This window comes from Amphiura filiformis, chromosome 1, assembly GCF_039555335.1.
Source record: "Amphiura filiformis chromosome 1, Afil_fr2py, whole genome shotgun sequence".
NCBI classification, from domain to species: Eukaryota; Metazoa; Echinodermata; class Ophiuroidea; order Amphilepidida; family Amphiuridae; genus Amphiura; species Amphiura filiformis.
Genome location: NC_092628.1, coordinates 36,204,002 through 36,227,116, shown reverse-complemented (window position 1 = coordinate 36,227,116; position 23,115 = coordinate 36,204,002). Strand labels below are relative to the sequence as shown.

The 23,115-nt window shown below is 37.0% G+C and overlaps 2 protein-coding genes across 3 annotated transcripts in view; one reads left to right on the top strand and one right to left on the bottom strand.

Annotated features, from left to right (window-relative positions):
- LOC140146294 (uncharacterized) overlaps positions 1-23,115 on the top strand; it is a 70,021-nt gene that overhangs the window by 3,454 nt on the left and 43,452 nt on the right. The gene's annotated exons all lie outside the window — the stretch shown is intronic.
- LOC140146308 (alpha-2,8-sialyltransferase 8B-like) overlaps positions 1-23,115 on the bottom strand; it is an 80,355-nt gene that overhangs the window by 31,061 nt on the left and 26,179 nt on the right. The gene's annotated exons all lie outside the window — the stretch shown is intronic.

The following is a 23,115-nucleotide window of genomic DNA, read 5'->3' as shown; positions in this document are numbered from 1 at the left end:
TAAAAACCTAAATGCAAAATGAGATCCTGTAGGTGGCTCCTGAGCTATCTTAAAAAAATAAATGCAAAATGAGCTTTTAAAAAATATTGTTTTCCAGAGTCAAGACGCAGGTATCATTGTTAAGCCTCATATCACTTATTTATTGTCGAATAAGTGCAGAGTAGGTTAGATATGAATATTAAATGTTAGATCAAAGTACATGTACTATACACTTGATCCGTGAACTTGTCTTTTTTAAAGACAAATTCTTGTTTGTAGTGATCGCCATGTAGTGTCGCATCCTCCCATGCCATGGCGACGGCCAGAGAGGTCATGTGGGAGGAAGTGACAATAGAGACCTATGAGAAAAGAGTTTCATATTACCCGGCCGGGAGTTTTATCGGAGCTTAATATCAGGTTTCTTTGACGTGTTTAGCTTGTTTCAAGATCATTTCACATCTATCTATACCGTCAAAAGCAAACATCGATTCAATAGCTATATTAATAAAAATTCCTTTAAAAAGGAATGGGGCGCCCAATGTGAGCTTGGACGTGATATGGTGAATTCCATGGCATGGTGTTTAGATTTGGTCCCGGGGATTTGGCATCATAATGATTTTTTCTAGGGAAGAGTAGAAGATGATCAAATGCAAGAGAAATGTGTTTGATTGGGGAAGGTGTATCACAGGACCGTTTTGGATGAAATAAATTGAATTGGAATGAAGCTGTCGTGTCAATTTGCGATTATGTGGGGTGGGGAGTTCAATTTTGGGGCATATTGTAGTGATGATATTGCTTTGGATATTGAATATTGTTGAATTTCGTTATGCAGGGGGTATATGATGGATAGTATAGAAGACACAAATAAGTAAGCTCCCCCTGGCAAAATATCTATGTTGACCAAAAGAAAAGTTTTTATGAATGTATAACGTCTGCAAAATCCCTAGTCACTTTTGACTAGAAACTAGTTAAATTTGACTAGATTGCGGGGTGCAATAGGATCTTACTAGACTCTAGTCATTTTGACTAGGATGTTACAAAACTACCGGGTATCGAAGCATGCCTGGAATCCTCAGTTATAATTCAAGTAAATTGAATTTGAACATTCTGATTATTCAAGCAGGCCCGAGGCGATCGTATTATTTGATATTTGAAACTCAATTGATTCCATTAACTTAAGCTACCAATACAAAGGATTAAAATAGTTAATAAAATTGCAATTTGTGTTGCCTAAAGTCGTGTTCACACGGTTGGACATAAGTCACTTATTACCGGTAATAAGTCACTTATATATATTACCGGTAAGAAGTGATTTATTACCAGTAATAAGTCACTTGTGTCCGACCGTGTGAACACAACTTTAGAATAAGTTGATTATTGTTAAACTACTTGTGGATTTAAATAATTGTAATCAAAATCCACTGTCAATGAATTATCATTCACCTGGCAAGTAGGAACTTGATCTGTCTTGTAATAACATCGTGAATTTGAAAAAAGTATATATTTTGATTAATCCATATCTGTTCTCAATATTTTGAGCATATCTTGTAGCTAGCTATTCTATCCATCCCATTTAGGGCTCGTGAGATTTGAGTGCTTTTCGCTCTGCCACTTCGTACTTAACTGACGTCCAGTACTTGAAATCCAAAAGTAAAACATTGTGATCAGCAGCACCTTTTGGATAGGAACTCGGTAAAGTGCTTTAAAATCATGTTGAAGCGTCATGTTCGAAGGAGGCTGATAATGTGGTGGCAGCGTACTTTAATGCGCTGAAGGGTGTGAGGTTATAGACATGGCGAAAAACGGGTCGGTGTCAGACAGATAGATGGACAAATAGAAAGAAAGAGGTAGTACGTGAGTTATGGCCGCCCGTGACATGTAAATGACAGCTGAAATGAAGGTTTTTAATTTTTATTTTGAGAGAGCCACCAGGAAGTGGTAAAACTACATATTAGTTGGTGGTACAGTTGTCGTTAGGACATGTTGGATACAGGGGGTGTGGATAGAGTAAGCCTTGCCAAACCTGCCAGTTATATACTCTGACACTCCGTACACCACCGCCGTGGACGTACACGGTCTGCCATCGAGTCTAAAAATACGTTTAACAGTGAGTTCTCTATTGATAGGTATTTAATAAGAGTAGTCCACGGCCGACTTGGTGTAAACCAATTGTGTACGTCCACGTTTTTATATTAGAGAGATTGATATTTTCCGTACGCGGCACGTGGATGGACCGTGCGTTTAAACGTGTGTTTATACGCACGTTTATACATGTATTGGTTGTTTAAGTCAACCAACGATTTTGGATACAGCATTTGGCCATCTTGTGGCCAAATATTTGCGACCAAAATCTGGTAAATTGTGAAGGGCGTAAACATGTTTTTTAACGGCGATCTATAATTAATTCGACCTCATTTTGATTTTAGAACCGGTCTAATATACCTATTAAAATTGATTGTTTTTCATTGCTTCCCGAATATTATTATTACAAAAATCTAATATTTCTGTAGATTAAGGACCACTACATGCATATGATACATTAGTCGCGTTCATGAACCGTCGCGTCGTAACGGAATGGACAATCTGTACGAATGAAATGACAAATTGACTTCTTCGACTGTTACTTTTTTGCTTGAATATAATATTAAAGACAACTTTGATGTATTGCAATTTTGTAAAATCTGGAGGTTGTATCGTTTAACGGAAGAAAGAAATTCAAGTTTAAAGTTGTGTCTAAAAACCCGGTGAAAACCAGGAAACACTTTTTTTTATAATTCTGCAAAAAGCTATTCATAATAACTGAATGCATTTTTAAGTAAGTTCTGCAATGGTTGTGACATGCAGACTGCAGTAGCAACAGTCCAATCAAAGCCAATCGACTGCATGACAGGAATAAAGGTATAGCTAAAGGTTAAATTTGTCGACATATCTAAGGTCTCTATGAAAGAGAGAATAAAAACCGTGGGCGGTGCAGTATGGGTGTCAACAAAATCAATATTCTCTAAAGTCGACTCTCTCCCACTCTCAATTATTGTACGTTAATGCACGCGCCATTTATCTTATCAATGGCGATGTTATAATGACACAGAATTGATACATTTTAGGGCCGCGAGGAATATTGAGCCGGCAACATGAAGCATGGCAAGCAGGAATGGTATCTTCTCTGATTTGGGCTTCCAATAGTCTTCTGTTATTTTGTTACTTTCATAAAGGTGGCGGCACATGGGTTATGCATTTTGCATAAGAACCGCTGTCTTAGAATTGGAACTAATCTGTTATCTGTAAGGCCCAAGAGCTTGGAACTATTCTGTAAAGCTTCAGCAAAAGGTTCAATAATGTGTGGTCTACACGCAAAAATAAATACTTACTGGCGGAAGTCGGGTCGGGCGGTTTTTGTTTTTTTAATACACATACATGTATTATAATTATGTACATTTCCATCAATTCATTTCCTGGGGGCACTAACTAAAATGGGTGACGGGGATGTGCCGCATTGACCCCCATTTTTAAACTCCCTCTCACCAAATGACCCCCTTTTTTGTTTTACTGAACTTTCTCTCACCCATCAATGACCCCTTTTTGTTTTCCTGTCACCAAAAAGACCCTTTTTTTAAAAGAATTTTGGACACTGATAATCTCTCACCGAATGACCCTGTTTTTCATTATTTTTCTTCAAAATTTTCAAAAATTTCAAAATTTGATGTCTTTTTGAAAAGTTTGTATCAACTTTATATTTTGACCCAAATTTTCCCAGTCCCACGGAAAGACCCTTTTTTTGGTAAGATTTTTCTCAGTCTCATGGAAAGACCCCCTTTTGGAGGCCTTCTCATCGCGTATCGAAAGACTCCCTTTTTTGGTATCTAGGCTCTCACCGAAAGACCCCTAGTTTCGAACTGCTGTCCGCACATCCCCGTCACTTCCAGGATAGGAACTCGGTAAAGTGTGCTATAAAATCATGTTGAAGCGTCATGTTCGAAGGAGGCTGATAATGTAGTGGCACTTACTTTAATGCGCTGAAGGGTGTGAGGTTATAGACATTGTGAAAACGGGTCGGTGTGAGACATGTAGATGGACAAATGGCCATTATGGCCGCCCGTGACATGTTGAAATGAAGGTTTTATTTTTATTTTGCGAGAGCCACTAGGAAGTGGTAAAACTACATTGTTAGTCATATTAGTTGGTACAGTTGTCGTTAGGACATGTTGGATGAGGGTGCTGGGTGTGCAGAGTAAGACCTGCCAAACGTAGCCTTTTATATACTCTGACACTGTACACCACCGCCGTGGACGTCCACGGTCTGCCATCGAGTCTAAAAATTTAGTTAAAAATTTTAACAGTGAGTTCTCCATTGATAGGTATTTAAGAGTAGTCCACGGCCGACTGAGTGTAAACCAATTGTGTACGTCCACGGTTTGATAATAGAGAGATTCGATTTCCAAACGTGGTATATGCTACGTTGAAATATGCTGATTTTACCTCATGTCTAAGTCCATGCAACGCGCCCAATTTTCAGGACGAAAAAGTCTCATTTTGAAAGTAAAGTCGTGATGTATGGATGTAGTGATATTTAATCTACGTTTGGAACATCGCAATCTCTCTATTATGATCCTTTTTGTTTGTAACAAAAACAAATTAAAAAATGACATTACGCGATCACACATTTTGGACGCCAACGTCGTATAAAACGCAGGTGCTACGTAGAAATAAGGTGATTTTACGACATGTCGAAGTTCATGCAATGCACCTAATTTTCAGGACAAAACGGTCTCATTTTGAAAGTAAAGTCATAATATATGGATGTGGTGATCCTTAATCTACTAAAATATATGTTTTTGGGCAACTATAATATATATTTGGGGAGCACAAAAATGCAATTAAGTTTAAGCAGCATGTTAAGTCAAAAATGTAGTCAAAATCAATTTAGCGGGGTTGTTTAAATTAGGCAGAGACTCGGTAGCCTGCGGTTAGCCGTTACTATTAACTTTTCAATCACTATGCCCTCTATCGACCTAGATCAGGTAGATAGTCTTTGTTCGAGCCGCCTTGTTCTCGTTCGTGACGAATGAGCACAATCCAGTTCGGAACCGAGACTAGCAATATTTATCACCGTATTAACGTACGTAAAAACGTACGTTAAAACGTACGGTCCACGTGCTGCGTATGGAACATCGCAATCTCTCTTTGCGACACGTGGATCGTGCGTTTAAACGTATGTTTATACGCACTTTTGTACATGTATTGGTTGTTCAAGTCAACCAACGATTTGGGATACTGCAGTATTCGACCCTCATGTGGCCAAATGTTAGCGATCAAAATATGGTAAATTGTGGAGGGCGTAAACATGTTTTTTAACGGCGATCTATATGATAACGTTAATTCGACCTCATTTTGATTTTAGAACCGGTCTAATATACCTATTAAAATTGATTGTTTTTCATTGCTTCCCGAATATTATTATTACAAAAATCTAATAGATTAAGGACCACTACATGCATATATCATGACTTTATTTTTTTTAATGATACTTTTTCGTGGTGAAAATTAGTCGCGTTCATGAACCGTCGTAACGCCGTAAACATGTCGAGTTCAACACCGTGCGTATGCCGGCAACGTTTGCATCAAAAAGGCACATCGCAACAATGGCATTTTATACGGCCGATCTCAACATGCATTTCAATGGACAATCTGTACGAATGAAACGCGCGTATGAACGAAGTCAAATAGTATCACATGTCCCTGTTGCTTTATTGCATAATGATTTCTTACAAACAAAAGGATCATAATAATAGTTAAACTTTCCTTCGTATGTTCATTTTCCTTGACTGTCTTTAAGGGTAGACGAGGTATTGTTGGTCGTAGCAACCTAAAAATTGATTTTCATTATCTAGATCAATATATTATTGAAAAACAACACCTTGATGTTTTGCAAAAGTTCATTCTACAAATCGTATATTTTGCAAACTTGCTTAATTTATTGTTGTAAATGAGTTATGAACGTTTTACAAAAGTGTTGCTGTTTCAGCCCTCTTTACAACGTAACTAAAGAACCGCAGCACCTATAAATGTATATCTGTGATATTTTCATTCTTCTACACACTCGCTATGAATTGAGCAATGCACTTTTTGCCAAAGCTCACTACCATTCGTCAGATGCTGTGAACTACCAAATCACAACAGTTTAAAATAATTAATAACCTTAAGGGAAGTGTAATGAGCGTGAACCTGGTTTGGATTCCAGAGGGAGTGTGCCTGTAACAGACACAGCCACCAGAAAAGGACCAGCTCAGATCGCGCGCCAAATAAGTTTGCAGTTCAGAAATTGCATTTTTTTTCTCAGCCTTGAAAACCCGGGACCTCACTTTTATAAAACTCAATGCGTTACAGCTCAACTGATCATACTTTTCCTACATTCGACCTTGCATGGTTTTTGAGTTGACACAGTCATGAAAATAACTATAGATACTTGACAGACCATTTGTAGCCCAGTTCTGAACCTTTTCATTGATCATTCATAACAATAGGTATCTGATGGATCAGTGAAGATAAGAAGGATTATAATATATCTGTAACCTTGATATTATAGTACATCTCGAGGAAAAAGTGCAATGGACATGTTTTCATTTTATGTTTCAAATATCCCGCGCATGAAAATTGAGTATTTAACCCAAAATGGAAAATGGAACAATTTATTGGAAATCTGTTTTAACAGATTTTTTTGACATCTTTTTCTGCAGTGTATTATACCTAAATTAAGAAATTTGATAAATATTCAAAGAAAATATAGGTCATCCAAAAAATTTACACATTTTGGGGCAAAAAAGGAAAAATAAGCAAAAATTTCAAAATCTGTTTTAACAGCTTCATTCATCAAGTCATAACAAACGGCCTACATGCTTAATTTCTAATAAAATATTGAAATTGTGAAAAATATAGGTATTTATTGATTTTCATGTTTTTTCTTGCAAATATGCTAATAATATGCAAATTATGAAATTGCAAAATAAAGTTTCTACATAGCATACATCTTTCAAGTGTGATGTTCAAAATGACAGACATCAAAAGAGATTCGATGAAATGTAAAAGTGTAGTAACAATTTTGGCATGGACTGTCTGGTTAGGAAAAGTACGGTAAGTTGAGCTGTACCACTAAGCCAACTGAGAAGCTGTGAGAAGTCAAGTCATAACAAACGGCCTACATGCTTAATTTCTAATAAAATATTGAAATTGTGAAAAATATAGGTATTTATTGATTTTCATGTTTTTTCTTGCAAATATGCTAATAATATGCAAATTATGAAATTGCAAAATAAAGTTTCTACATAGCATACATCTTTCAAGTGTGATGTTCAAAATGACAGACATCAAAAAGAGATTCGATGAAATGTAAAGGTGTAGTAACAATTTTGGCATGGACTGTCTGGTTAGGAAAAGTACGGTAAGTTGAGCTGTACCACTAAGCCAACTGAGAAGCTGTGAGAAGTTTGATAGTAATCCTTGATATTGCTGAAACTAGGAATATAATGTGAAATGATTATCAATCGACCAATCAATCAAGTTTTAAGTTATCAACAATCAATAATAAACCGATGAGTCATGGAATGTTACTAATTTTTTACTTATCTACCAAATAAATAAATAAATAAGTCAGTACAGTCTCTACGCAGGACAACCAATTCTTTAGAAATGCATAGTCGCGCTAAAAGTCGATCGATACATGTTAAAATCAGCACAATTCAGAGATACACCTTTTTGCTATGAAATTTATTTTCTCGGTCAAATATAAAGCAATATTTTTTTCTTCTTCAGTAATGTCAGTTAAAAACATAGTGCTTGGATATACATTTTTTTTAAAATCCTGGTGTAAAAATTCAAGCATCATATTTTGTCTTTTAGTGTGATATTTTGGATTTTTATAGGCCTTTAGTTCGCCCGCTAGCTTTTTACGGAATTCATTTTTTAGCGTCTCAAACTAATATAGTTTGCTAAAGAAAGATATTTCCCACCTCTGTAAGGCACATCGTGTGGGTCTATATATTATAGTTTTGTCAGAATTTCCGTTTTTATTTTACCCTTTTTTCCTTCATGCTCCGAAAATGTCAAACTCAGTACTTTATCTCGAGAGCAACCAGCAGAAATAATCGATATTTCAATTGTTGTCAACCAGGTCCCTTTTCCATTGAAAACCAGGATTGCCTGACCAGCGATTTGGTAGCCCAAATCCCCAATTGGATGTTCTGGTAAATGAGGTGAATTTTGGAAATTTGCTCCCGTGATAGCCTGCAATTTCAATTTAAAGGGGCTATGGGTTCCATGATTATGAAAACCATTTTGTCTGTTTGTTTGTTTGTTTACCTAGGATGAGGTCCATGGGAAAATCCACTGTCCAAACCTAGAAAAATTCGCGTGTTATTATAGGGGATTTTAATTTTCTGTCCCTCCTATCTCCAGGTGAATTTTGAATGACCCCCCCCCATCGCGGGTTGGCATTTTCATTACACCCTTCAGACTTGCGTTCGGGTTTGTGTAGGCCTATTTGTCATAATTTAGCGCTATAGCCGTGCTATATAAATATTATTAGGTACCGGTATGTAATATTATGTAGGCCTATGGGGGTGGGGTGCAGAGGTGGGTAGTGGGGTGTATGTAGGGATGGTAAGGGTGGTACTCAACACATTTTAACCATGACTTACAATGCAAGGCTCATTGTTGCCATATAATAGGTTGTTATAAACTTCCATGTTTAACCTTGTATTGTTTTGGCTGCTTCATTATGACTTTCGGTGGGTTTAAGCAATTTCAAACAAACACAAACAAAAGGCACTATACCCAGTCACCTTCATGACAATTGAAACACTAGGTAATTTCTTTGCTATATTGAAGTTCTGGCAACACTGTAGCCAGGCCGGGCACCAGAGATATCGATCCACAATGCTAGTATTAGCCTAAGATTTCACGCGTGGATTTGAAAAAATTTCAGCTGGTAGTAAAAAATTATGGAATCAAAACGGAAATTCTGACAAAACTATGATATACCGTATCGCTCACGGTGATATGCGTTAGAAATTTGGGAAAATCCTTCTTTAGCGAACTATATTACTTTGAAAAGCTAAAAGGTTGATCCAAAAAAAAAGGCTCGCGGGCAGAGTTGAAGCCTATCAAAATCGAAAATCTTACACTAAATGACTGAATTTCACGCCCAAGTTTAACACTAGGATTTGAAAAAAAAATACAGTATCAAGCATTACAGTTTTTCCTGACATTTACTAAAAAAAATGAAAATTATTGCTTTTCATTTGGCCGAGAAAATTAATTTTACATTGAAAAGGTGAAACTCAAACTTTTGCTCATTTCAACACCAAATTCGATCGTTTGTATTGCCTCATTAAATGACTGAGTGAGCCTTGCATAACAAAAGAATTGGTTGTCCTGCATAGAGACTGAGTAAAGAAATAAATAAAAACGCATTGAAAACGCCAAATTGCAGTCACAAAATATATAATATTAGTAAATCACAAAAGCAAATGGTAACGCGTTACCATTTGCTTTTGTGATTTATAACGTAGGTATGTGGAAAAGAACTGCAATAACTATAACAAACTATGTGCCCAAAGAGTTGTCTTTGGCATGTCGCTTTTTTGAAATATCACCAAAAATATCAAATTTTAGAAAAACGCCCCAAAATTTAAAACAAACACGAACCTTCCAAAATAAATAGATATTCGCACTCGGCGGCCAGTTCGCCCATACCCCACGCCTTAAGATATAGTAAAATAGACACATTTTGTGCATTTTCAACGATGTTGCCACGTTCATTCCGAACGTGCAAGCTCGTGCAAAACCTTCAAACATTGAATACAGGATACATGAGAGTGGTGTTCTGTTCAAAGTTCTGTGCTCATTTCCACAATTTGTCGGTACTCGATTGACGGTCATATGCGAGTATGTCAGATCGTGTGTACTTTAGGGTTTGTGGCAGCGGGCCAGCAGATCGCTAATAGTTCGAGCCTGCCCTCATTAGTTTTTGCGTTTCTAGTTTTGGGACCCCCCCGCTACTGCAGCTGCGCAGTACGTATTTTCCCGGTCGCCGACCGCCATATTGGAAATCCCCTTCGATACCAATGTTATACATGCATCGCGGCATGATCGGTGCAGTGTGTTTACATGTTAAAATGTGACCGATATGAACGTTTAATCGTAGTGTAAGAGTGGATTTTTAGCGTAATTATGCCGCTACAACGGTGCTGTATCTGCCGGTTTACTGGCAAGGGTCGTACATACCCGACAACTGGAGATATAGAAGAAGAATTTCTCGCTACTTTTGGTGTAAACCGCAGTGATCGGCTCGATGTAAACAACTTGGGTCGCATATGCAGTACATGCTACGGGTGCATTGTATCATTCAGGAAAACTGGAATAACGCGACCAGATCGTGTTGACTGCAAAGGTAAAGTTGGAGTGCATGGACATAAAACAGTCGGAGGAAAAAGAAAACTTCTTCCACCACCACCACCAGTAAATGCAAATGCTCAGGACATAGGTAGGGACAGGCATAAAAATTTCAAATTAATTATATTAACATGAATTGTTGTTTATTGGAAGAGAGAACTTCTCAGAAACAATTTGACACCAAAACCAATCTTCTACTGTATTGCTAAGTGAAGTTATGACGAAATTACTGTCGGAACATTGGGCCATTTTCTCTGATAAGACTTACCATAGGAGTGCATGGGGGACTTGATCATTTTGTGCCCCCCTGTTTTTTGTTTTCACTGTAATTTAATCTAATTTTTGTTGAATATTATGTATGTTATCATTTTCAACACATCTGTGAAATTTTGTATGAAAATTCAAATTTTAAGGTGGTAAAAAAGTGATTTTTGTGCTAATTTTGGTCAAATTTTGCCATTTTTCGCCATTTTGGGCCCATTTTAGGCAAAACAATGATTTTCCCCAAGCGATAACAAAAAAGTGCTTTCTCCTAGCAAATAAGTAAACTGGAATTGTTATGTGAAAAGGATGAAAGTTTTTGTCAAACCATGTTTCCCTTTTGTCAGAAGATGAATTTTGGGTCAAAATATAATTTTTTCCCAAAAATGGCCCTTTTTGACCCTTTTTTGACAAAACGGTGATTTTCACCAAGGAAATAAAAAAAAAAAAAAATATTCAAAAGTGAAGACAATGTTGCATTCTGCTTCCTAAAGCTTTGAATCTGTTGTCAATGCAAACTAGAGCATCTGAAACAGATTAATTTTGGTTTTATTCATCATTTTCTCCAAAAATGGTGTTTTCAGTGGCACAAAATGGCACAGATTTACATAGGGCTTTATTATCAAGTAAAATAAATAGCGCCCTCACACAGATGTGCCTGTCCCTAACATAGGTGAAAACATCACTACTACTTGCTCAATTGGTGTTGGGACTGATGTTAGTGGAAGTCATATTGAAGCCACTTCACGTAAGCTTGCCAGGATTGAAGAATGTCGTAGTAACGAGCCACTGAATAGAGATCAGGAGATATTGTACCACAAGATGACTTCAGTTGTAATAAATAAACACTCGAGTGGCAAACATGTAAAGAACTTTACGACACGTCCTAAACAAGGACCAGGGCTAAACATGTTTGTTGTTCCTAAAACAAGGGTGGCTAGTGCGGACGCTTCAAGGCAAACTCTGAACAATCGTAGTGAAGCTGTCGAAGAGTTTCAGTCACGCCTTGCATGTGACATAGCAACAACTTCTGATGAACAGCGCAAAGAGTCGCTAACAGTTCAGCGTGCGAGAATGATTAAAAGAGGAAAAGAAGAGTACACCGAGGCAATGAAAGCCGCTGGTTTCAAAGTGCATTCCAAGTTTTCGAGAGAAACCGTGCTTGACCTTAGAAGCAAAATGCCCATGGCAGCCTGGCAGTATGTGAAACGGGCTTTGCAAGATGAGCTTGGTGTGAATTTAATGGGTACCGAAAGAGAGCTTAAAAGCGAAATTGCTGCCCTAGAATTTGAATATGACTGTGCCAGCTTTAAGGATCATTCAAATAACGGTACTGTTCATGCCATTCGTGTAACTAATGTGGCAGATGTTATCGAGAGAACTGTTGAACACTTGCAGAATACTAAACAACTAGAAACTTTGAGCAACAACCCAAATGATACCCTCTGGTTGCACGTCTCGGGGGATAAAGGGGGAAGGTCTACAAAACTTATGCTACAAGTCATAAATGCATCAAATCGCCACTCCATCAAGTCTGCTAAGATACTTGGTATGTTTGAAGGTGGGAAAGATAACCGTGAGAACATCGAGATGGCATTCAAACCAGTCTTTGACCAGTTAAAGCAACTTTCTGCAGATTTTAACCTCGACCTAGACTGTACAGCTCCATCCACAGGTAGGTAAAATTAAGCTTTTCATGTAAACAAACACGCACCTTAAAAATATGATTAGTTGATTTGTTACAAGGACAATTTAATGATAATTTGAAAAACTGTATTGCCTGTTGCATTGATAATATTAGTGGTTGTGCACATAAACCGTGACCATATCATCAGCCGAGCGCCATGTTTTATTTGAATTTCATTTAAAAAAATAAAATTATATTATATTAATATTTGAACACAATATCTCTTCAGACTAGACGTGTAAAAATCATGTGAAGTGTACTGAACAGCATATCATAATAATTAACAATTTTTTTAAAAAATATTTGTTTATATTTTATTTTAACAATTTTCTTCTTTTTGATTTCCCTTTCATTCATCAGGCACAGTTATATCAGCATCACAAGATCAGATGGACACTCTTCAGCCACTTGACGATACCAATCAAACCGTAAGCCCGACTGCAGCTACTGCAAGCAAAACTTGACATTATCATCCGCTGATGCTACACTGGAAAATAATGGTAGGTGTTTATTCATATTTTTTTTTTCCAATTTTGTATTGATCTATTTATAATATTATTTTGTATCATCATGATGTTTTTTTTTTTTAAATTGACTGATTTTTTTAAAACTTAATTTTGAATTTTCATTTTGATTTTTATAAATTTCCTTTAATGACTAGACTACAATGGGTGAAGTTAATTTAGTTTTAAAAGTAAATTTTGTTTTAATGGATGTTGTATACAAAAACCAGAAACATGCAGCTTGTGACAAATTTGCACTTTGTAAAATGTTTACCTCTCTGTGATCATTTTTAGGCAAATTTGATACTCAAAATTGGAATTTACATCTTTGTAAGTATAAATGTGATATACATATGTACAAGCTCCTTTATGTACATGTGTATGCATGCATAGCGCATAAGGGTGGATGTATTCTTGGCGAAAGGTTTCATTTCTCGTAAATGTATTAATTTGGAAGTGAATTCTTTCTACATGTAGTTGCGAAAGAAAGAAAAAACCTTTCAAGAATATGCACACCCGGTTACCCAGCTTAATCTGTGTCCACTGCTTCCCCTTCATATCGGTCTCCATGCTGTGCAAACCTTTCTTTCTGTTGTCATTTCTTCGCACTAGGTTCAGTCAAATTCATTAGACAGTTTGTTGCATCTTGCTCTTAATCCTGGTGTCATTAGGCATACCATACCATCCACTGAATTTAGTTGTAGAATAGCTTCTGTTTTACATGGGTTGCAGTGCTTCTATTTAGTTGCTTTCACATTTGCAGTGGCATTGTTGATCTCCAGAAGTTTGATATTGATGACATACATTGTGTCTTTTGCAGTACGATACTACTAAGCCGATTTTGTGATTTACCTGCGCAAGCTTAAAAATGTGAACAGGATGTGATCTATGATTCATGTCTTGAAACTTTTTAACTTGTAGGTTGCACAGATTAATTACAATTTTTGTAGGCTGCACAATCAATGGCATCACTATCAAACTCAAAGCAAAGTAAGACATCTATTCACTCATTTTTCGTTTTCTTTTTATTCATTATTTACAGGAAAGTACAAGCGCCTGAAAGTTACCTTCGGCGGCGACTGGGAATGGCTGGCACGGCTCATCGGCCTGTCTGGTCCGAGCGGTAGGCATTTCTGCCTACACTGCCTCAGTGTCAAACAAGACTTGTTAAATGGCAGAGGGACATCATATGGGCTGCAGGACATGCCTGATGAAGCTGGGGCAGCAACATTGCGGACATACGAGGCATGTTTAACCAACAACACACAATACGTCGAGTCTGGCGAGACTGACGTCATGAATTTTTGCAACTGTAAACAGCCGCCTTTGAACTGGGACATTGGCCATATTATAGACAGCATTAGTTGCACCCCATTGCATGTTAGTCTTGGGGTTGGCTTGCACAATGTTAATATCATTGAGAAAATGGCAATCGAGGTAGATCAGGAGGTTAAAGAAGCAGACGGCATCACATCAAATATTATGTCAGACTTAATTAAACAAAGGGGGCATCTAATAAACGAAATACAAGATTTGGGGGATCAAAAATTAAATTTACAACAGCAGATGCAAGATATTGTTGAGGAAGAGGAGGCTCTAAAAGCACATAATCCTGCTCATTTTGAGAGGGCAAACCGCGTTTATGTCAGCAAGACACGGGAAGCTGTGAATTCAAGAACTGAACTCAAAGCACTCGGTCGTCAAAAAGGACAATTGAAAGCAGCGCAGAAAGAAAATGATAAAAATATCAAAGACACTGAAACACAAATTGAAAATGTCCAGCAGGACATTAATAAGGACACTGGAGTATTTAAGGGCCGCTTTGATGACACTATGAACAATCTAAAACTAAAACGCGTGGTGTACCACAGCGGGGCATTAATCGGTCCCGATGTTCATAAGGTTCTACAAGAAGATAGCATCAAGCAATTTGGCAATATTTTTTTATCCGTTGATATCGAGACCAAAAGTGGCTTAAAAACATTTGGTGGTGACGACTTGGTTGACAAAGTTATGTCACTGCTGACCAAGTTGTCACAGTGTTACCAACTTTACACTAAAAATGCCCCACTTTGTAGACATGAGGTAGAGCAGCTAGCTCTAAATTGCGCTGATTACGGAGCATGGTTTCCGGTAAACTTTCCGAATGAACCACTTAAACCAAAGTTTCATATGCTGGTTTATGAAATGCCGCGTCAGGTCCGCAGACTACAAACAATTGGCATGCTGACTGAACAGGTTTCCGAGAGTATACATCCTTACGTTAACAGATTGGAAAGAATGTTTGCGTCGACCAGAGATATTGAAGCACGTCAAAAATTGACAATGAGGCAGCATACTCTGTTGAGTAGTGTCGGTAAATAACAAGCGGCATTTCATAAACCAGCATATGATTAGTGCGGTGTAAATGATGCAATTTTTCCGGAAACCATGCTCTGTACTACATTGTTTACAAGTGGAATCATTACTCATTTTTGACTGTTACAAATTTTCATCTCGGTGCCTTATTCATGTTGGCAGATTTATGAATATTTAATATGTTAAGGGTAGAGCGAGGTATTGTTGGTGAAGCAACCTAAAAATCGATTTTCATTATCTAGATCAATATATTATTGAAAATTAACACCTTGATGTTTTGCAAAAGTTCATTCTACAAATCGTATACTTTGCAAAATTTATTGTTGTTAATGAGTTATGTACGTTTTACAAAAGTGTTGTTGTTTCAGCCCTCTTTACAACGTAACTCAAGAGCCGCAGCACCTATAAAAGTATATCTGTGATATTTTAATTCTTCTACACGCTCGCTATGAATTGAGCAATGCAGTTTTTGCCAAAGCTCACTACCATTCGTAAGATGCTGTGAACTACCAAATCACAACAGTTTAAAATAATTAATAACCTTAACATGCTTGATAATGCGAAAACGCTATTTTGTTATGTGTACTGCATGCAGCAAAAAGGACAGGCTTATTGATCGATCACTTCCTGTGTGCAGGAACATAACATAATTGGGGATGAAATCAAAACTCCGGTTCCGTCCAGTTTCTATTGTTCTAAACAATGGGAACCGGAAGGAGCCGGCGGTCAACTGCCGGTCGAGTTTTGATTTCACCCCAAGCTTAACGCTTGCACACAATCGTCCTCGTATGCATGTTAACTGAACATCACGATAATTGTGTCTGATGTTTCTGTGGAAGTCAACCACCGAGTTGTTGCTACTGTTGAAAAAATATCATTGTGAAATGACAATTGACCTTTTCGGTAAATCCCATAAGCCTTTGCGAGTACACCTGAGAATTTGTCATTTGACGTCACGCCGACTTGCAATGGGCAGTAACGATGTTCGATAAACGGCGCAGATCGGCGTCACGTCAAATGATGAGTTCTCAGGTGTTCTCGCAAAGGCTTATGGGATTTCCCGAAAAGGTCAATTGTAAATTAAATTGCACTGCCTTATTCTTGGAATAAAAACATTGCATGACATTTGTATACTAGCTTCATAATCTGAACTTGATCTTGCTTAGCGAAGTTTGATTTTAAAAGAATTTTGCAGATTTAAGAAGAGCCAGATCCGAAATAACATGTAAATAGATTTTGAAATACACTTTGGCATTGGAAGTCTTCAGTAAAAAAAGTAAAAAATGTGTTTTTGCTACTGTGTATGTTGAAAAAATGTAATTGTGAATTTTGTAAATTAAATTGCACTGCCTTATTCTTGGAATAAAAACATTGCATGACATTTGCATACTAGCTTCATAATCTGAACTTGATCTTGCTTAGCGAAGTTTGATTTTAAAAGAATTTTGCAGATTAAAGAAGAGCCAGATCCGAAATAACATGTAAATAGATTTTGAAATACACTTTGGCATTGGAAGTCTTCAGTAAAAAAAAAGTAAAAAAATATGTTTTTGCTACTGTGTATGTTGAAAAAATGTAATTGTGAATGACAATTGTAAATTAAATTGCACTGCCTTATTCTTGGATGGAATAAAAACATTGCATGACATTTGTATACTATAGCTTCATAATCTGAACTTGGATCTTGCTTATTTTGATTTTAAAAGAATTTTGCAGATTTAAGAAGAGCGGATCCGAAACAGATTGATGTATGTAAATAGATTTTGAAACACACTTTGGCATTGAAAAAAAAAAAAAAAAATCATGATGTGCATCAAACTTGTCAAAATTAACATGTACGTATATTATACACTGTAAAATAAAATGTGTATATCTTTGTCATGTGCAATAAATTCATGTAACTAGACTATATAAAATATGTATAAATGTTTATAGTTGTAAATATGTAAAATATAATGAATGCAAAATAATATTTAATATTTGTAAATATGCAAATAGTTGTGAATATTTTCAACTGTAAATATGCAAATACTTGTAAATATGTAACATAATGCAACATTAAATATCTTGTAAATAGAACAATGGTGTCATTTTCTTTTCTTCCCGGTTATACCTTTACTTGCATGAAATGATTTTCAACCCAAACAATTATTTTGGCAAGTACATAAAAAGGTTGCAAATCATTGAATGCTGCATGCTGCATGCACCCAAGAAACACCACACCACACTGCATAATGTACAGAACAAAAACACTTCTCACGTGATGCTTTGTTTATTTATTCTTCAAATTTCTGAATTTTATTTCATCTCTTCATTTCTCATACATGATGGAATAATACAAATCAAATAGGCAACCCTCAAACGATAGCAACCAATATATTGTTCACAGAATGGCAGGGAAATTTTAAATCGTTTTTCGTCCATTAACTTGGTGTCGGGTTTGGTCAATTTGAAACAAACTATGATTTTTAGGGATTTAACCAAAATTTTAGCTCGAAAATGCGAACATGGCAAAAATCCGACACGGTGCTAAACAAAAATCTAATTCAAACGGTATTCGGACTAATGCTTATGCACCCTCAAACCAAAAGGTTCGTTTTGGTTCACATAAGTTAGAGTCGTACCGGTATTGGAGAATTTTTCGGTATTTGCTTTGAGAGGGTATTGCGTTGCGCTCGCACCAAGTAACTACTCTACACATGTGACTTGATAAGGATGGCACTCCCTTACTCAGATTGACGCGAGCGCCCTGTTATTAAGCGACATACGCGGAGCTTTGTGTTCACTTTAAGGGCGCCGATCTGCGCCGACCAATGATTTCACGCACAATCGGCCAATCGGATTATTGGTCTGTTGCTATGATTGTCAGACGATTGATTCAGCCAATCAGAACCCCAATACATTGCACAACCGAACTTATTGTGAACCAAGGTTTACTTTGATTTGGAATCGAGCACTTGCGTAGTATGTTTATAGTGCTGGGGCCGTCGGGCATGCACTTATTTCCTGCCCGGGTTTATCATGACTTAAAAGTCATGATAAACCCGGGAAGGAAGGAAAGAAAGGATATTTTATAACAAAATAGAGGAACGGCTTTGAGTTCTCAGTATATATTACAGGCCAGATATTTTAGCAGCAGGCTAACCCAAAATAATGAAATAATTAGAATTCAATGATAAAAATAGCCCGGGGGGGCCACTGGTCATTGACAAGGGGGCCATCATGCGTGGCCAAAAAATCACGTAAAAAGGGTCTTTTTTCACGATCAGGCACTGTACGTACGTATCGTGAATAGGGTGTGAAAAACATGGAAATTAGAGAAAAAGGGTATGTTTTTCACAACAGATTTACGTATTTAGGGTCCGTCCAGACTCCAGTCCTTAAAGTTTCATGTCCTTCATGTTTATCCCTAGACTTGACTGTGTAGTTCTCTGTTTAGTCTCTTCTTTAAGTCCATAAAGATTGCCGACTTCGCCCAGCTGGCCCTGTTAATATTTTTCCATTAACCCATTCAATGCTACACTGTACACAGCCCTACAACATCAACATTCAATGGTGATGTACACATGCAGTACAATGTACATTGTACATGCACAGCACGTGTATACTCTGATTTTAAGAGTTTCAATTCTCCTTTATAAAGTCCAAAGTTTCTCATTTCATTTTAAAATATTTTTACTATTATTTGAATTTTCTATCTTGTATTATGGCTAAAAATAAAGATTTTCAAGCTAATTTTCATGTTGTATACAATTATTTAACCACAAATATCTATGGTAGGGGACACACCACCACATTGGGTTCGTTACTTTTAATGCACTCGGTGTTTCTACCGTCCCGACTCAAACGATTCTAGAAGTTGTTCTCACAAGCCCCGCCTACTTTCCCTGCCTTCTCGGCAACCCGGAAGTAACTTTTTCCATTGGTTTGTGTGGTGCAAAATGAGGAAAATACCAATATTTGGCAACGAATTACAGGAATTCCAGTCATAGATCTCGACTGAAAATGGATACATTAGGTAAGTAACACTTTCATTTATGTCATATCAAAAATTGTTGGAGATCTATGACCAGTTTGGTAGATAATCGAGTTGAAATGTGGGCATGTTTTTGGCATGGTCTAGGTGGGAATAACAGGTTCGTACATGTAAACTCAATGGGAATCTCTTACGACTAGGCTAAAATGCTTGTAATACACACAACAATATTTTGTAAATTTTCCTCGTAAAGAAAAGATCGGTCAAGGAAACCTATATGAATATGTTGTCAATACTTCACTTGACCCAAATATATGATTTATTTTTGTAATGAGAGAATCGCACATGGAATTTTAGAGGGATTTTGATAGCAGTTCCCGCACCGTAGAAAAGCTGCTCTGTCATGAGCCGGAAATTCCATCATGAGCCTAGATCCTGATTTGTTTTGCCAATTGAAGCTTCTAATGTTGGCTGAATGTTTTTGATGATATCATGAAAGTCAATCTGTGACAAGATGTAATTTTGCTACGGAAAGTGCTATGACAAAACGATTTTCAGTTTTGGCTTTCTTTATAATCAAGCCTAGGAGTTTAATTTGATATAAAATGATGCAGTGTTTGATGGCAAAATTTGACTGAATTCACCTTTCAGGGGGATGTAATTTTCTTCGGCAGGGGGGTCATAAATATGTCGGTGACTAAAGTCAATTTTTATGACCCCCTCCATCGCGGATCGCGGGCTAAAATTTTCGACCCCCTATCGTGGGTCAAAAGTTTTAGGACCCCCCTTCTGTCAAAATTTTAGAGCGGAGTTACGAAACGCGTTAAAATTTTTTGACCATAAGCGTAAAAAGGCGCATGAGTGCGCATAAAAATCTTGCATTGTATAAAGATTTGTGCACATTTTGTTCAAAAAAGTGTAAGAAAAGTTACACCAGTCGCCAGCCCTTAATAATTCTATAACCCCCTATTTTGATTGCTACAAAATTATAACCCCCTATTTTTGGTCTTAAAATTCTATGACCCCCCAGTATATTCATGAGCCCCCCTTCTGAAGAAAATGATAGCCCCCTTATACCTATAAGGGGCTCAGCTGTGCAATAATTATGAGCCCTGGAAGGAGGGTAAAATTGGGGGGCAAGCAAGCGATCCGAGGGGGGGCAAGCAATTTTGGCACACATTCATGGGGTGCCTTTTAAATAAAATGCTCTAAAAAGGCTTAGGAAAACAGTATGGAAACGCTGAAATATGCAAATTTTCATGCTCGCTGTGCCGCAACATATCTAGACCTTTTAAGGTTTGCAAATTGGGATCAAAAAAAATTTGGCATGTGTAGGGGGGAGCAAAGATTTTTGGCAGGCCAAAAGAGGGAGGAAAGCGATTATTTTGCAGGCTGAGAGGGGGGCAAGCTATTTTTGGTGGGTCGTTCGGACATTTTATTACCCCGATAATTATTGCATAGCCCCTAATATGGCACAAAAACTAACACTGTGGTGTGCAACCGATGGTGGAGGGGGGAATTGGGGGCACCAGTGGCAAAACTACACTTTCATTGCAATCAAGGAACAGCTAGCTGGGGTAAATCTGCCACCACCGCCAAGGGGGGGGGCTGGGGAATACAGATGCATGTGCTCATTTGGGGGAAGTGGGTGGGCAAGGATTTCAAACCAAGCCGCTGTAACAGCCCCATGCGGGGGATTGTGCCACTGTCCCAGCTTTACCCTGACAAATTTTCTAAAATCCTCTTTTTCTTTTTCAGGCCTACTAAAAGGTCAGAGCTACACTGTACAAGTAACAACCAACTGCCAGACACCATTAACCAATGCCACTGTGAGCCATTTCATGTCACATTTTGCAGCGGAGGCAGATGGAAGTCATGGAACAAATGAAATATTAAAAGGACTGAAATAATGACCGGATTCAGAAACGCACTTCAATCTCACTAATTGAAGAACAATACTTGTGTTGAAAGTCGGGACTCATAAATTAGGTGTAACAGAATGTGTGAAAATTTATTAAGATCTATTAGAAATATTCAATCCAATAGATTAGAATTCAATCTAATTCAATTTTAATATATGGGATTAAAATTGCTTAGATTGATTTAGATTAAAATCAAATTAGATGTATTCAAATTAGATTTTTAAAAATCCATCCAAATGTTTTTAGATTAAAAATCAAATAAGATTGAATTCTAGATTGAATATTTCTAATAGATTAGATCCAATTTTGGATTTGTCCCAGATCACAATCACTTAGAGGGAATATGCTGAATTGTATTATAAAAATAAAGACTGCACAAAAAGTAACGTAGCTGTTATAAACATGCCTGTAGCGTTTGAACTAATAATTGTGTTCACAATATTTCAACATAGAAAGAAGGATGATTTATTTACGCGCATTTTGATACCCCATTAGTCCAATCTCGTTCAATAATAACAACACAGCAGTGTTTTTAAAGAAAAATACCCGAATTGAAAGTTGCGGTTATTTGTATTGATATGAAGTCATTGATTGAAACCATTGATTGCTGTAAATGGCAACTTTTAAATTTGTGTTTTTTCTTTAAAAGCACTATGTACTGTGTTATCAGTATTGAACGACATTTCACAAATGGGGTATCAAAATGAGCGTAAATAAATCATCCTTCTTTCTATGTAGAAATATTGTGGAAACGATTACTAGTTCTGAACTTATAGGCATATTTCAGCTGTGTTACTTTTTTGTGCAGACTTTTATTGGATATCTTCCATCACACAATAGAGGATACAAGAAGTAAAAAAATCCCCATCATTTATTATCTATTAAGTAGGTGTGTTCAACTGTTTTGGTTTGTTTGACTTCCTTCTTCATACTTTTTTAATGAAAAAATAGTGCTTTTATTTTTCACTTCCTTACAGATCTCAAAATAAATTAAAACAATGATCAAAGCTACATATTCACCATGCATTTTGTTTATTTCATGAACTCTTGTCTTTCTAATAATTATGTACCAGAGAAATAGGTGTAAAAATACATTTAGTAATGAAGTATGAGATAATGAGTGCAAAAGACCATTTATTTACAGTCTATTGGCAGCCACTAGTCTTTTGAGAAGGCTTTTGTTCAGACCTTCATTTGGGGGGACCCTTTGTCAAGGCCATTTGGCACCACTTGTCAAGAGGAATGAAGAACACCTTGAAGTTAACAAAGATCAGGGGCACAAAGGCCAAAACTGAAAAACTGCAGGCAATGGCCCTGACTGAAATTCGAGTCCAGCTTGTGTGTTAATATGGTGCCTTCACAAAAGACTACATTGTAGCATTGACTGACATCGGCTAGTCTTTCCTGAAGGCTTTGGGTGTGAATGCATTGATGCACAGTCACAGCTTTCATGAAAGAAACAGTGTCTGCCAATAATAAACTATGAACACTTACACTCCTTTAAAAGCATTTATAAGTCAAGGGTTTACATGTAGGACCTTCTTTTATTTTAGTTTTATGTTAAGGGTTTACATGTAGGGTCTTCTTTTATTTATTTAATAAATAACAGACATTAACGAGGCCTTATCTGCAATAGCTGCCAAGTGTCATATTTTAGATAAATTATCAAAATGTCTATGGGGCAGCTATTGCAGTTAGGCCTTCTGGTCCTAAACCCTTGATTAGTGGACTGGATACTCATCATATTTATGGGGATGAAGGTAAACCAGTAGCAGCTACTAAACAATTTGGTCTACAATTACTCTATCCTGCATCCGCTAATCCTAAGGTGCGCTAGTCATAAATGTCACTAGTCCAAGAAAAAAATGGTCGCTAGTCCTAATGGCTGCAGATTTTCCATTGCTAAGGTCTTGTAAACCTTATTTATTTTTGGACTTGTGAACCATTTCCTATTTTTTCGGACTAGCGATCCGTATTTTTGGA